General features: G+C 51.5%; 1 long non-coding RNA gene across 1 annotated transcript; it reads left to right on the top strand.

The window, feature by feature from the left end:
* The first annotated feature begins 9,925 nt into the window (after positions 1-9,925).
* Positions 9,926-12,332, top strand: LOC308181037. The gene is made up of 3 exons (XR_013941301.1): positions 9,926-10,054; positions 10,346-11,286; positions 11,403-12,332. It is a non-coding gene; the product is annotated as an uncharacterized lncRNA (long non-coding RNA).
* The last annotated feature ends 1,907 nt before the right edge of the window (positions 12,333-14,239 follow it).

Consider the following 14,239-nt stretch of genomic DNA (forward strand, 5'->3'; position numbering starts at 1 on the left):
AGTCCTTTTCTGTTCATGACCTGGACCCATCCTCCTGCATGGCACCCGAGGGACGCTCGATGGTCTCTTGCATGCCCCGCAAGGCTCACAGGCTGCATCCAGCTCCCGCAGGAAGGCAGAGAAACCAGGGGAGAGCTCAGGGATTTGGGAGCTGCTCAGTGGGAGCAGCCACCCTGTCGCCGCAGACCTCACCCCCAGATTTACCCACCAAAGTTGCAAGATGGGAATAGAGCCTCGCGAGCAGAAGCGGAGCTCCCAGCACACTGGGAATGCCAGCCAGCTCCTCGCGAGTGCGGAGAGGTTGGCGGTAATGAAAGATGCTATCAGGGGAGCAGGCGGCCAGCCAGACAAACATAATTAGCGGCATTTGCGGACGACGAACCTCGGCGAGGACGGGGAGGGGACGGAGCTGGGGGAATGGAGCACATCCCCTTGCCATCATTTGGGAGAAAACACGGTCATTTGGAGGCTGGCCAAGCTGGAATAACAGCCTGGTGAACGAATATTTAATTAAAATCTGCGCGGCGTTTGAAGGGAGAAGGGCTCAAAGTGAATAAGCGCGGCGATAAAATATGCATAGGCTCCAGCAGAAGTTCTCCCTCCCCAACACAAGCTTTTGCTTAAAGCATTGATGGCTTTTTATTCACAAGCTGCAGCGAGGAGGGAATGTTTGCCAGCCACTATTTCAATCCTGCAGGGAGTTTTTTTCCAGGGGTTATAGCCATGCTATAGTTTAGGATGTGTCAGTGCTGGCATCATAAACACAGATTAGAAATGCTATAAAAGGAAAAAAAATAAAATAAAATAAAACTTACACTGCTGGCTGGAGTTTACCATCCTGAAAGCTCAGGCCAAAGGCAAATTTTTTCTCCATTACTGAAACAAAATCAATAAGGCTGGTTTTTACTTACAGAAAACCCAAAGGGGAGGGGGGAGAAGGGAAAACCAAAGCTGCAGAAGGGGGAACGGGATGGTTATATAAGGCAAGAGAGGCAGGCAGGGGTAAGGGCTGTTGAAAGTAGCCCCAACTCCCCTATGGGGGCCAACCATGAGGTCAAACCCCATACTCAGAGACAATCTGGAGGGATGCTCTCTCTCACATATCTAGCTAGACAACACCACATTTAGTATTATACCAGCTATTTTGGTTCACCACTCTCCTACAATGCCCTGGGCACAGGTGCTTTTGGGACAAAAACCTCCATGCCAGGTCACTGCCCCAAATGTCTCAGTTCCCATCAAAACAAATAACTTTTTCATTAGTCACTGTTTTTCTGATAGGAGGATTTTTGGTGATGTCAAGTTGCTTTGAAACAGCACCATTTGCTCAGCTAGCACCTTCCAAGTGCCACGATCGGCTTTTTCTTTAATTCCCCAGAAAATGCCTTTTTTCCCTGAAAGCAGGGTTTGTGCCAGTGCCAGATCGGTGTGCCACCCTCAGAACTGATGAGGTTCAGATTTAGCGAGGCCCATGCTAGCATCCTAGCTTGGGGGGGTGAGCAGCAGAGCATTGGCCATCAAGCGTCTCCCTGGCTTGATGCACCCACGTTGACCAGACGCTGCCCACCGCGCGAGCATCCCTTGCCCCTGCGAGCTCCTTTGCCCTGCAGAGAGAAGGAGGTTCCCTCCCCACTGAGCCCCGTTGAGGATGGTGGATGGGAGGACACAGGTGGTCCTGGATCCCACCCCACGGAGTGGGTTTGCAGCCCGAGACCCCGCTGCTGCCCGTCATCCCACCAACCCTGAGCATTACAGGAGCTTTGGCTGCAAGAGTCTGTCTTGCCTTACGTGCCCCTTGGGCAGGACCCCTGTGTCCTCCCAGCTTTGTTGTTGTTGTTGCTTTGTTTTGTTTTCATTAAATCCCAGTTTAATTTATGATGGCCAACCAATGAAAAGCATCCCACTGTAAGCATCCTCCACATCAAGCCTCCTCTGCTTGTCAGAGCTAAGCATCCATCCCCTGAGTGCTCTGGGATGGCTTGAAGCTGGCCAAGAAGGATAAGCAGCAGATCCTGGACCAGCCCTGGGCTATTATTCCCCATTACAATCTCATTTAATGCCACCGCCAAAGAGCGGACACTGCAGGGCCAGCCCCAGGCTGGGCATCCACCTGAGCAGCAGACACCAATTGCTTTCCCCTTCACTGCACCCTCACCCTTCAGCTTCTCCAACACCGTGAAGCATGGCAGCCATGCATGGATGGAGTGGACAAGAGGAGCCCAAGCAAGGGACTGTCTCATCCTCTCCAAAAACGTTTGGAAAAAGCAGCTCAGTTAACATTCCAGGGATGCTGTGGCCCCATCCCCACCTCCCTTCACATGCAGGGGTTGCTGGGGCTCCCAGGGTTGTACAAAATCTAAAGGAGGTCAGCATGGAGCCAGTAGCAGAAACGCTCCCAGCCTGGCACTTCCCCAGGGACCAGGGCTCACCATCTCTTGCCCCTCCAGCTTCTGTCCCTTTCACCCCCAGGCATTTTGTTGCCCCAAGGGGGGGGCTCTTTCAGGTCAGCTCTGGACCGAGGGGGATTTCTCACCCCCTCCATCCTTCTCCCCTGCATTATCAGCTGGTGAGGCAGCGCAGCCGAGCTCCTATGTGCCCAGACTGGCCACTGCTGATAAAGGGCTTAGGGCCGGTGCCAAGAGTGAGAGAGGCTCCACGAGAGGTCCTGGGGGGACCAAGCCGGCTCCAACCCAGTGCAGCCCCCCTTTGTACCAACAAGTTCAACAAATCCCGTATTAACTGGCACTGCAGGCAGCAGGTGAGCAGCCCCAGCATGCTGCTTGTGTGCTCTTGCCTGCCACCAGCAAGGGCTGTGGGAAGAGAATGCAGCTGTGTCCCCCCCATCAATGTCTAGCTGCTCTGCAGGAAGCTGTTTGCTCCCTTGCAAAGCAGCTGAACCCCAGGAAGGTTTAGGCACAGTGCTTTTGCTCCCCAGTGCTACTCTGTCCCCCCTCAGACTATCAGACAGGGGTCTCGGTGCTGGACCAGAGCATCTGCATCAGCACCCCAAGGACTTCTCCCATCGCTACCCAGGCATCTTGCAGAAGCCACCCCTACAGAGCACTGAGAGCATTTTCCAACCCACCACTGTAGGATCTACCTAGGATCCAAAACAACGGCATTAGCAGAACGGCAGTTGTAATTAACTGGGAAATTTGTCGGGGATAGGAATGGTGGGATCGATAACTTATCGTGTGGTAAGGGGTGCTGCCAGCCTGCAGGAGTTCCCAGGGGATTCCCCTCCCTTCCCAACAGCGGACATTTCAAGAGCGCTTCCTATTCTGGCAGAGGGAAGAAGAATGCTGGAGGATGTGGCAAAGGACTTGCCTTTATCTCAGGGGGTCACCAGTCCCCACACCATGCCTATTGATACCGACAGTGGCTAAGAAAGCAGCTGGAGATCTTGGTGCTGAAACCAAAGGGAAGAAAAAAAAAAAGTGGAGCAGAACAGCCGGATGCTGTGGTGAAGCTGCCTCCTTGCTGGGGAGGCTCAAGAGCTAAATGCTGCCAGAGGTAGAGGCTGAGCTGCTCCCACAGAGGATGCTGGCGGCAGCAGAGCTCGGAGCCACACAGCCTATGCAGGGGTGAGCTGTGCACAGCCCAGGAGGATGGGAATTACATCCTTACAGGATGGAGGAAACAGGGGGAAAGCAGGTTTTTCCCAGAAAATACTAACCTAAGGGAGAGAGGCTCCCTGGTACTGTGCTGGATGAAAGGCATTTCTGCCCCCAGCTGAGATTTCTGGTCCAAACCAGAGCAGGAAAACTCCTGATAGCTGATGCTGTGGCAGCAAGCGCCCAAAATCACGCTAGGCACCCAGGATTGGGTAGGGCAGAAATCGTAGCCGGCATTTCCCATAGCCCAGTGGATGCCACAACCCCCACAAGAGCCTTTGGGGTGAGATACAAGGGGAATATGCAACTTTGCAGGATGGGGAAACTGCTCCCCGACTATGGAGCATTCCCCAAAAATGTTCTCTCTGCTCCGCCAGCAAAACAGGGACCTCATCCTGGCCGAGATCCGGCGGTGAGGGCGTTAAGTCTCTGCAGCGATGGATTTTCCCTGCCTGCCGTCGATAAACAGAGCAGCAATTACATTGCATTTCTCTGATGGCTACAGATCTTTAGAAAATAAACACAATAGCAGTTCACTGAGTATCAGTGACACGCAAACACAATCCATAATTTCACTCGCGGCTGAGGCTTCCCGACTCTGTGACAGCTTTTTTTTTGTTGATGTTTTTTAAACCTTCAACAAAAAGGGATGGATTCTCTTTCGGTTTGCAGTGGTTTCAGTCCCTCAGTTTCAGTGGGAGGCAATGGGATTTACACCCCCTTTGCTATAAACAACACAAAAAACACTGGCAAAGTGGCTTTTTTATCTTTTTTTTTTTTTTTCTTACAGCCCATGGTAAAGAAACAATCAACCGTGAGCAAAATATTCACAGGGAGAATTAAAAGCCTCAGAAGGGAAGCAGGTTTGCTTTTGGTTCCTTTTTGGCCACAATAGAGCCCCTTTTCTTCTTTTCTCCCCCTCAGAAGAGAAGAAATTTTACAAAAGTATTATTTCTGTCACAAAGGAGCTCTGTTTCCACTCCCAGAGGGCTGCTGCCATTGCCAACACTCCAGCATGCTCACAACGCTTCCAAATCCATTTTACCACATTTTGCTTCAAAACAGGTGAAAATAATGGATTTCCCCCCTCTTTTCTCAATTCCCAGCCAAGAAATCAATTCCAAACCCAAAAGTCAGAGAGGCTACGAGGGGCACCTCCTGACCTTTTTCCCAGTTTCCCATGGGTTGTGTTTGCAGGACATCAGCCCCATGCAATCTGAGGCCGAAGCCTGATGCAAGCCCTGTGCTTTTCATGGACTTGCAGCTCTGAAGCCGCTGGCCCAGGATTTCCGCATGCTCACTCTGATGGGCATTTCAGAGCCTCGTCATCAGCTCAGCTGCATCTTTGGATGTTCTTCTGATGCGCTTTGTCCTGGATGAGTTATTGCATGCAAACCTGACCTTAAAACTCCCACCAGCGAGGATGGAGGGGGCTTCAGCAGCATCCCCCATATTTTGGCACCCCATAGAGTGAGCCCTGTCCTCACACTCCCTCCTCACACCCCTTCGCTCAGATGCACGTGCCAACATGCCTTTTCCAAGATAGTGTCACAGTCCCCTCCACAAAAGCCCTAGTGCTCAGCAATAAGATCGCGAATCAGGCAGAAATCTAGCGAGGGAGCTGGGCTCACAAACGGGATGGGAGTCGTGGATTTCCCCCTCTCCTACCTTTCCCTCTGCAAGTATTTTGGGTTTCAGCAGTCAAGGGGAGGCTTCGATACTAAAAGCACAATACAGAAAGCACACAGCAAGGAAGAGGAGCTGGCTGGGATATGGGGCATCACCTTTGAGCACGGGGGTGCCCAGAGGCCACCAGCATAAAAAAAGCCCGAATTCCCACAAATAACACAGTTTAAGGGAATTTGACTCCACGCTCAACAAGAAGCTACCACATGCTGTAATAAAGGAGCACAGGGTTCCAAAACCCTGCAAGCATCAGTTCCTGAGGGTCAGTGATTTGGATGCACTTTGGATATCTGCTGTCAGGAGGCTGCAGCAAGGAGCTGCTGGGGTCTGAAAGCCCTGAGCAAGAGCCAGAACCACACCAGGCAGGGATTTGCGGCTCCCAGTGGGGTAGCAGAGCCTCAGCCTTGCCACCATCATTGTCTGCTGAAGCAGGGGGGTTTTCCTGCAGCAGTTGTTCGGACTGAGACTGATCCAGGTGTACCGGCACCAAAGTGAGCCCTGCTCATATAACACTTGCCCTGACTGCTTCTTGCTTTGCATTCTTTGCTACCCTCCTTGCCTGGACAGGCTGCATCCTGCCAGGGACCTCTCCCTCTCACAAGGACGATGCATCTGCACAAATCGGATGCCTGATCCAATAGCGGCTTGCACCCCTTACATCTGTACACCCTGAACCACTGCTACCAACTGTGGCAACAAACCCGGCTCCAGCTTGCATTATCCCATCCCCTCAGACCTACCAAGCAGCCAAACAAGAGAAAAACACATTGGGATGTGCCCCCCCCCCCCCCCCCCCCGATCCCCACGTGCACAAAAGCCCAGGGCTCCCAGCCGGGGCATGGATGCAGCCCCAGATGTGCAGCGAGGAGAGCTCCGGGCTCACCATGCAGCTGCTCTCCCCTTTCTTTTCAACGAACAAACCGAGATGAAGCACTAACAGCCACTTGCACAAAGAAAAGCATCTGCACCAAGCCAAGCATCTGAAATTTTTTATTTCTGCATGATAGGCCTATTTGGAGAGCTTTTTATTTGTAATTAGAATGCAGCTATTACGAGTACTTTGTTTCCAGCTAATTGTTGTTGGTTTTTTTTTTTCCTCCCTTCCTCATTTGGGATGATAGACGAGGGCTGAAATAGCAGGTCGCTATGGCTGGAAAAAGCACCAGCAATAAAATCAGCATTTAATAAAAGAGAGTCATGTCTTCCTGACGCTTTCTGACTTTCTGCTTGTTTTGCTGGCCTGTAAACACATGCTTGTTAAAGCAGGGTGGCTCATTAGCCTGTCTGCCTTGATGTTTTCATTGGTAAGGCAAGGGCACTGCTCTGTTTAAGCCGACGTGGCATTGCCAGGCACTGCAAATACCTTAATCCACATCACACAAGCACCGTAGCTGTCTTGAGCATTGGCTTTAAAGATAATAAACAGCAGCAACACAGAAACAGCCTCAAATTTGAGCCTAGGAGCAGGAGGTCTGAGGGGCAATGGTTGGGAAACCGGAGACCTTGCGGCCATCCTGACCCACTTTTGTCACCCATCCCAGCTACGGGTTTCACCTGGCAAGGCCAGAGCACAAGCAGGCATCTCCTGCCAAAGCCATTAGGAGCAAAACCTCACAGAGGGAAGGCTGGGGCTGGATGCGGAGCTGCGGCTCCAAAGCAGCCATATGGTTCCCAGCTGGCTGGGGAAAGATCACTTTCCCTGCTCCCCTTCTCCAAGCCTTTTTCCAGATCGAAAAGAGGTCAGTGAGCTAAAATCAATGCATCGCAGCATCCAGCTGCTTGCAAAGGGAAAAGATTACTTGGATGATTTCCTTTGCTCGGTTTTGCCCAGCAGACAGCACAAGCACCAATTTGGGGTCAAGGTTTAGGGCAAGCATCCACAGGGAGGTGCGAGGACCTGTTTGCTTCCCTTGGGACATGGCAATTATTTATCGGCTGGGTGGATACCGACAAGGTGATGCACTGCTATTCCTCCTTTCTTACATCCCCTGCTCCCATCCCACATCCACATGAAGCCTGAGTCGTGATCAAGGCTGTGGAACCATCACTTTGCTGCCCTTTACAGAATTACAGAATCATTTAGGTTGGAAGAGACCTCCAAGATCACCTAGTCCAAGCTCTGACCTAACACTAACAAGTCCTCCACTAAACCACATCACCAAGCTCTACATCTAAACGTCTCTTAAAGACCTCCAGGGACGGTGACTCCACCACTTCCCTGGGCAGCCCATCCCAATGCCTCACAACCCTTTTGGTAAAGAAGTTCTTCCTAATATCCAACCTAAACCTCCCCTGGTGCAACTTTAGCCCATTCCCCCTCGTCCTGTCACCAGGCACGTGGGAGAACAGACCAACCCCCACCTCGCTACAGCCTCCTTTAAGGTACCTGTAGAGTGCGATAAGGTCGCCCCTGAGCCTCCTCTTCTCCAGACCGAACACCACCAGCTCCCCCAGCCTCTCCTCCTAAGCCTTGTTCTCCAGACCCCTCACCAGCTTCATTGCCCTTCTCTGGACTCTCTCGAGCACCTCCATGTCCTTCTTGTAGCGAGGGGCCCAAAACTGAACACAGTACTCGAGGTGCGGCCTCACCAGAGCCGAGTACAGGGGGACAATCACTTCCCTAGACCTGCTGGCCACACTGCTTCTTACGCAAGCCAGGATGCTGTTGGCCTTCTTGGCCACCTGGGCACACTGCTGGCTCATATTCAGCTGACTATCAACCAGTACTCCCAGGTACTTCTCTGCCAGGCAGCTTTCCAACCACTCATCTCCCAGCCTGTAGCGCTGCTTGGGATTGTTGTGCCCCAGGTGCAGGACCCAGCACTTGGCCTTGTTGAACCTCATACATTTGGCCTCAGCCCATCGCTCCAGCCTATCCAGATCCTCCTGCAGAGCCTTCCTACCCTCAAGCAGATCGACACACGCACCTAACTTGGTGTTGTCTGCAAACTTACTGAGGGTGCACTCGATTCCCTCATCCAGATCATTGATAAAGACACTGAAGGGAACTGGCCCTGATACTGAGCCCTGGGGGACACCACTAGTGACCGGCCTCCAACCGGATTTAACTCCATTCACCATATTTAGCTTAAATATTTTACCGGAGGCTGTTGCCACAGACCTCCGCCACTGACCCCAGCATTGACAAGATTAACTGAGTGTGTAAGCGCATCGGCTGGGGATATGTCCCTTATTTTTGCAGTAGAACTGCAGTGTATGGAAAAAAAAAAGGAGACTTTGCACAATTGTGGGCTGCTTATGCCCCAGGGAAAACCTGGCTAAATCCAGGTCACACACAACGTTGAAGCCCAAGGAAAAGAGGCCAGAAGCAGGTGCTGAGCCTGATTGCTACAAGGCTCAGCTTCTCCAGAGCCCTGAAAGATGGAGACACCTCGAACTGGAGTGATAAATGGGACCTGGAAGCCTCATCTCATCCCTTGGGATGCCTTTCTGGTCTGGGGAGCTACCAGAACTCCTAAAAACTGGGAGACAGAGCCCAGGTTGCTCCCAGCCCTGCATGAATATGCTGCTGTGTTGAGAGAAGTTAATTTTGGCTGGACATAGCTGTAGGGGGGGCCCCGTAACCACTAGGAGCACGAGCATCAGTCCTGTCCAGATGCATTAGGCACTGCTTCCCTTTCAAACACACCAAGCTGCATGCCAAGCCAGCTCAGCTCTCCAGTCACTTTGGCTTTACAGCCTTTTCCTCATTTTGCTTTATTGGCACTGGCCCTTCTGCTTTATTTTCCCTTTCTCTGCTGTGGGGAAGGTGCAAAGTTGCCTCTTTAGAGGCATCAGCAGAACCAAGAGCCGAGGAGTAGAAGATGAGCCGAGCTGGCTGCAGGTTAGGCTGGGAAGCAGTGCAGGGAAGGATGAGGCTCTCCCATCTGCTTCGCCCTTCCTGGCAGATGGAGTTTGGGTACAGGAGTGGGGATACGTGAGGAGCCGTGTGCCCGAGTGCCCCAACCAGCACCCTGTGTCGCAGCCAGCTGGGCCAAAGGAAATCCAGCCCAGGCCATTGAGTTTTTCCCCATTTCTTGAGGACAACACTGGAATAAGAGAGGAAAAAAAAAAAAAGAATGGGTAAGATATTTCCAAAGGCTTTACACCAGGTCATGAGAAAGAGAGAAATTTCTATCTCCACCCTAAGAGGCTAACAGATAGCCCACGATGATCTAAGAAGAGCTCTGCAGGGAATCTGGCTGCTATTTGGGCTATTTTGCAAAACCACCCTCACCACTTTTTTTCCACCTTTATAGCCCTTTGCAATGACCTTACCTCCATCTGGATGGCCAGGCCCAGAAATATTTACTTATTTCCTATTCTAAAGCACATCCTTCAGGGGTTTGCTTCACCAAAAAGGAAAACTCCCCCTGCACCACGACCGCCAGCTCCCCCAAGGATGCAAACACCTGAGCCACACCTTCCCAGGGGCCCCGTCTCTTTGTCCTTCCTCCCATCTCCCATCATCTGCTGTGACCTCCTGCTTTCAGCACAGCTCGCTGATTAATCACTAATTAGCAACTGGTTCGTGACACTTCCCTGCCCTCACCGGCACAAAGCTCTGGCACGGGCCAGGACCATCTGTTCAGGCCCTGAACTCGGCGCTGTGCCACCCAGTTTCAGTGAGGGCTGGGGGGGACAGAGCAGCCCTGGGGCTCGACCCCTCAGCAGACAGACAGACAAGACAGAAGGACGGATGGGAGTGAATCTGCAGCACCTGTTGCCACTGCAGCAGAGAGTCGCACTGCTTGGTATGTGGCATGGAGGGGCTCAGAGTACAAATGCCGGGGGGGTGGGGGTGGAATTTGTACATTAAAATGCAGCAAAGTTGGGGAGCTGGAGGAAAATATACAACAGCTGCAGTGAGCTTTGTTTTGCTGCATAGTAGAACCCCCAGGAGCAGAGCTGAAATCACCATTTGCTGTTATAAACTTTCCTTGCTTTCTTGCATGTACAGATCCTTGGGGTTGGCTTTTTTTTTTTTTTTTCCAGGAGAAACTTCTCCTTATGCCTAAGTAAAAGCCCACTTCTCTCCATGACAGCATCCTGGGACCCTGGAAGTCCAGACCATCCCCACAGATCACAACAGAGCAAGGGAGCAGCAGCATAGGGCAGCATCTGGTTCTGCAGGGCCACGTTCCCAAAAGAGTAACCAAGAGCATCTGGAGAGACTCGGGAGGGGACAATCAAGCCGTGGACATCTCCCATCTCAGCCCTCCCCACCTTCAGCTATCAAGACCCACGTCCTCTGCTTGGTAGGAGTTATGCCACCAGGGATGGTGATGCAGAGCAGTGAGAGCCCGGTGCCCCCTTTGTCCCCACAAGGAGCGGGTTTGCCCAGGAAAGCAGTGGCCCCGCACCCCCTGCCTGCTTCCACCCAATCCTTGGGCTGTGCTGACCTCTTCTGGGCTGCAGCCTGCGCAAGCAGCATCCTCATCTTCCTCCCTGCTTTTAGAAACCAAAGAGCGAGTCCTTACCAGTCCCCAGAGTGATTCCTCTCTCTCCAGAGAGCACCCAGGGGCTGCCATCCTATGGCACCTCCGTGTCACTGCCTCCATGCTCCCAGCTCCCTGTTCTCAGCCCTTGGTCCGCCAAAACGGAGTGGAAGCCAGGAAGACCACAGGGCTAATATGACGTGCATCAGGTTCTCACCTCTAGCTCCCCCTTTGCTCCCTCTTATTGCTTTGAGAATAGTGCCTGGCGTTAACAGCCCCCGACCACGACCCGCCGAAAGCACCAGCAGGCACCGGGCACTCCCGCATGACCCCAGCCTCTGCAGCACAAAGCAGACGGATGCTACCAGGACGCAGGATGAAGCGACAGGCACACATGAAGTTTCCATCTCCCAAAACACCCCCCGCACTGCTGACTCCCTTGTCTCAGTCATTGCCGTCAAGTGAGATAATGAACTCCCCAGCGCAGCACAGATAGAAGCAGGCACTCAAACGAGAGCTAACAGCAGCTGCCGAAGAAATCATTAAAAGTAAGTACCAGACTTCAGAGATCGTTTGCAGGAGAAGTCTAAATCCATACCCACAGCCTTTCTGCTCTCCTTATTGAGCTGTTGCTTTCAGAGCTAATTTAGCATCACCTCTGCAGGCAGCATCAGCCACATGCCCAGCAGCTCACCAGCCACGCAGAGACCCCTGATGGATGAATGAAGATCCGGGGCAGACCTCTCACACACATCTGCATGTGGAAAATGCTCAGCCCTTGGCTGGCACACAGAAGCCCTAACCCCCACATCAGTCCCCATGGGTGCTGCATCCTCCTTTCAGTGCTGGAGCCCCCTAAAACACAGCTGCTTTGCTTGCCTCATCCCATGGTGCCCCCATGAGATCCACAATGCCCTTGTCCCCCTCTCCAACAGCCAGCACTAGGGATGGTGAGACCGACAGCAGTGCAGGCACTCATCACCTCCAGCTGGAGCAACCTAATTCCTTCTCTCTGCACCCACAATTCAAGACCAAGCCCCCATAGGTGGCTCCCATGTCCTATATGCTGCCATTTAAAGCATTTGGCTGAAGTTGCTTCATGCAAACACCTCCCTTTCCCTTCCTGGGAGGTGTATAAAGGGATGAAGACCAGGAGCCGGTGAGAAACGCAGCATTTTAAGGGTTTTAAGAGAGGTAGCCACCTGTCTGCTTATGGTGCAATAAAGTGTTGCTATAGTGTGAATTTATGGCCAATAAAAAGCACAGAGTACTGATCAGAGATGTCTTCAAGTAGTTTATAAACACATAAAACCACACCATCCCCTTTCGCACATCAGCGCTTGCCCTCAGTGGAAAAATGAATGTGTCTTGAGAAGCTGCCTTAAAATGCAGTTGCTCAAGGCTAGAAGACCCAGGCCGATGCTCTCTTCCTCGCCCAGAGGAACTAAACTACCAAATGGGATATGTATTGGGATAAAGCCAGCCCAGCCAGCAGGTCTCCCTGCAGACTGCCAGCACCCCAGAGCAGTGCTGGGAACCCCACTGTTTCCCCTTGGCCCACGTCCTGCCCCAGATGCTCCCGAAGGCTTTATCAGAGCCCTACCCATTAGCAGTGAATGAAAGTATATCAGTTCCCTGATACAGAGGAAAGACAGAGGGGAAAGAAAGGAAAAATAGTCAGGCAGACCAATAATAAGCATGGAAAGAGGTATTAAAGCTTGCAAAGAGCACAGAGCAACCTGGCAGGAGACCATCCCTCCATCGCTGCACCTTCTGCTGGCTGTGCAATGACAGGACTGCGAGATCTCAGCATTTCCTCCAAGCTCGCTTAAACAGTTTTTTTGATTTGTTTTGTTTGTTTTGTTTGTTTGGTTGGTTGGTTGGTCAATCACAGACAAAATGCAGCATCAGAGGAAAATTTCTCTCTCCCCTGATGAGGAGAATGTTTGATAGAGCAGAGAAGTTCGGACACTGACCTGTCCTGGCCTTGCCATGCACACATCTGAAGGGTTAAAAATACATCGTCCTTAAGCTAACTGTCCAAGCAACATCTTGGATGCATTCAGAGCTGGTGCTGGAGGGGAAGAGACACCCAAATGTCAAATGCAGCAGGGAATCACCCCAAAAATCACCATCTGAGCTTTAAGCATCTTCGCAGTGCCTCCCAGCTGCCGGCAGGTTGTTCTTGCCATCTAGTGGCTTCTCAGATAAGTGCAAACACAGAAAGAATTGGGATTTTCCTCCCCTTCTCCCCATTATTTTCATCCCTAAGCACCATGTGTTCTCTGGTCTCACGTTAATTGCTTCCCTCTGCTCCCCAGGACAAGGCTCTGCCTGCTCTGGGCACACCTGGGCCATCGCAGCAGGTCCAACATTGCCACCACACCAGCATCAGGACCCCAGAAAGCTGACAAGCTCTCCTTCTCATAAATAACAGCCCTTTTTGGTGGCATATCTTTTTTTCTTTCCTCCTTCATTTGCAGCTTACATCCTTCAGAAATTTTCTTCTTTCAGTCTTGCAATATTCGGTGGTTTTCTGGGGGCAGCTTTACTGCCATAGCAAAGGACTGCACGTTTCTGCAGGAAAATCCCAAAGGTGCAAAAGAACACGCTCAAAGCTGAGGTTGGGCCATAAAAGTCTTTTTTTAGCATTAGTTTCACACCACAGTAATTCTGGAGGAAACTCACCTCGGTTCCCAAATCCTTGCTCTTACACCAAGACCCTTGCTCCTCTTACACTCTGATGGAGAAGAGGGACACATTTCTTGACACTATTCACCCCATACAGTGAAGGAAAGGGCAGAGTACAGCTTCAAAAACAATCATTTCAGTGAATTTCAACCAATTTATGATCTGACCCTTGGCTCTAGCAAGGCAAGACTGAGTTTGAGGACCTTGAGGCCCAATGCACTGGGCATTATGTGATTTCATCCCTCCCAAGTGCCCAGAAATTGTCAGAAAGAGCTCTTCACACCATGCTAATAAACCTTTTCACAGGCAGTAGCTTGCCTTAGTCAGTCTTCACGTAACTTGTATTGGAAATCACTATTAGACAAGGCTCAGTGCTTATACAGTGGCATATTCTTCCCATCAACCCACTCAAAACCACATTTAGGAACACGATAACAATTGCTGCTTTTAAGTGAGCTTGCAGGAAGACTCCTCCTCCTGGGTGTGAAGAACCTCACTGCTAATTTCTCTCCACGTTTTCATTTTTAAGCAGCCAGAAGGCTGTTAACGCCTTATATTCATCTCCCAAAGCTGTCATATGGGGGGGAAGCTGGACATGACTTTGCTGCAGATGTTCTCTGGAAGGAAAACAAGCACTAAAAAACTAAATACGTGGAATGTGAAAAAAATGCAGCTCGGCAGATCGATGAGGCACAGCCAGATAGATGAGAGTCAAAGGGCATTTCTGGGCAACATAAAGGGAGAGATGGTATCACCTGGGGTAGCCAGAGGGGCACAAACCTCACGATACACTGGGGAAGGCATGAGGAG

Source organism: Anser brachyrhynchus (genome assembly GCF_964034855.1).
Source record: "Anser brachyrhynchus genome assembly, chromosome: 21".
NCBI lineage: Eukaryota > Metazoa > Chordata > Aves > Anseriformes > Anatidae > Anser > Anser brachyrhynchus.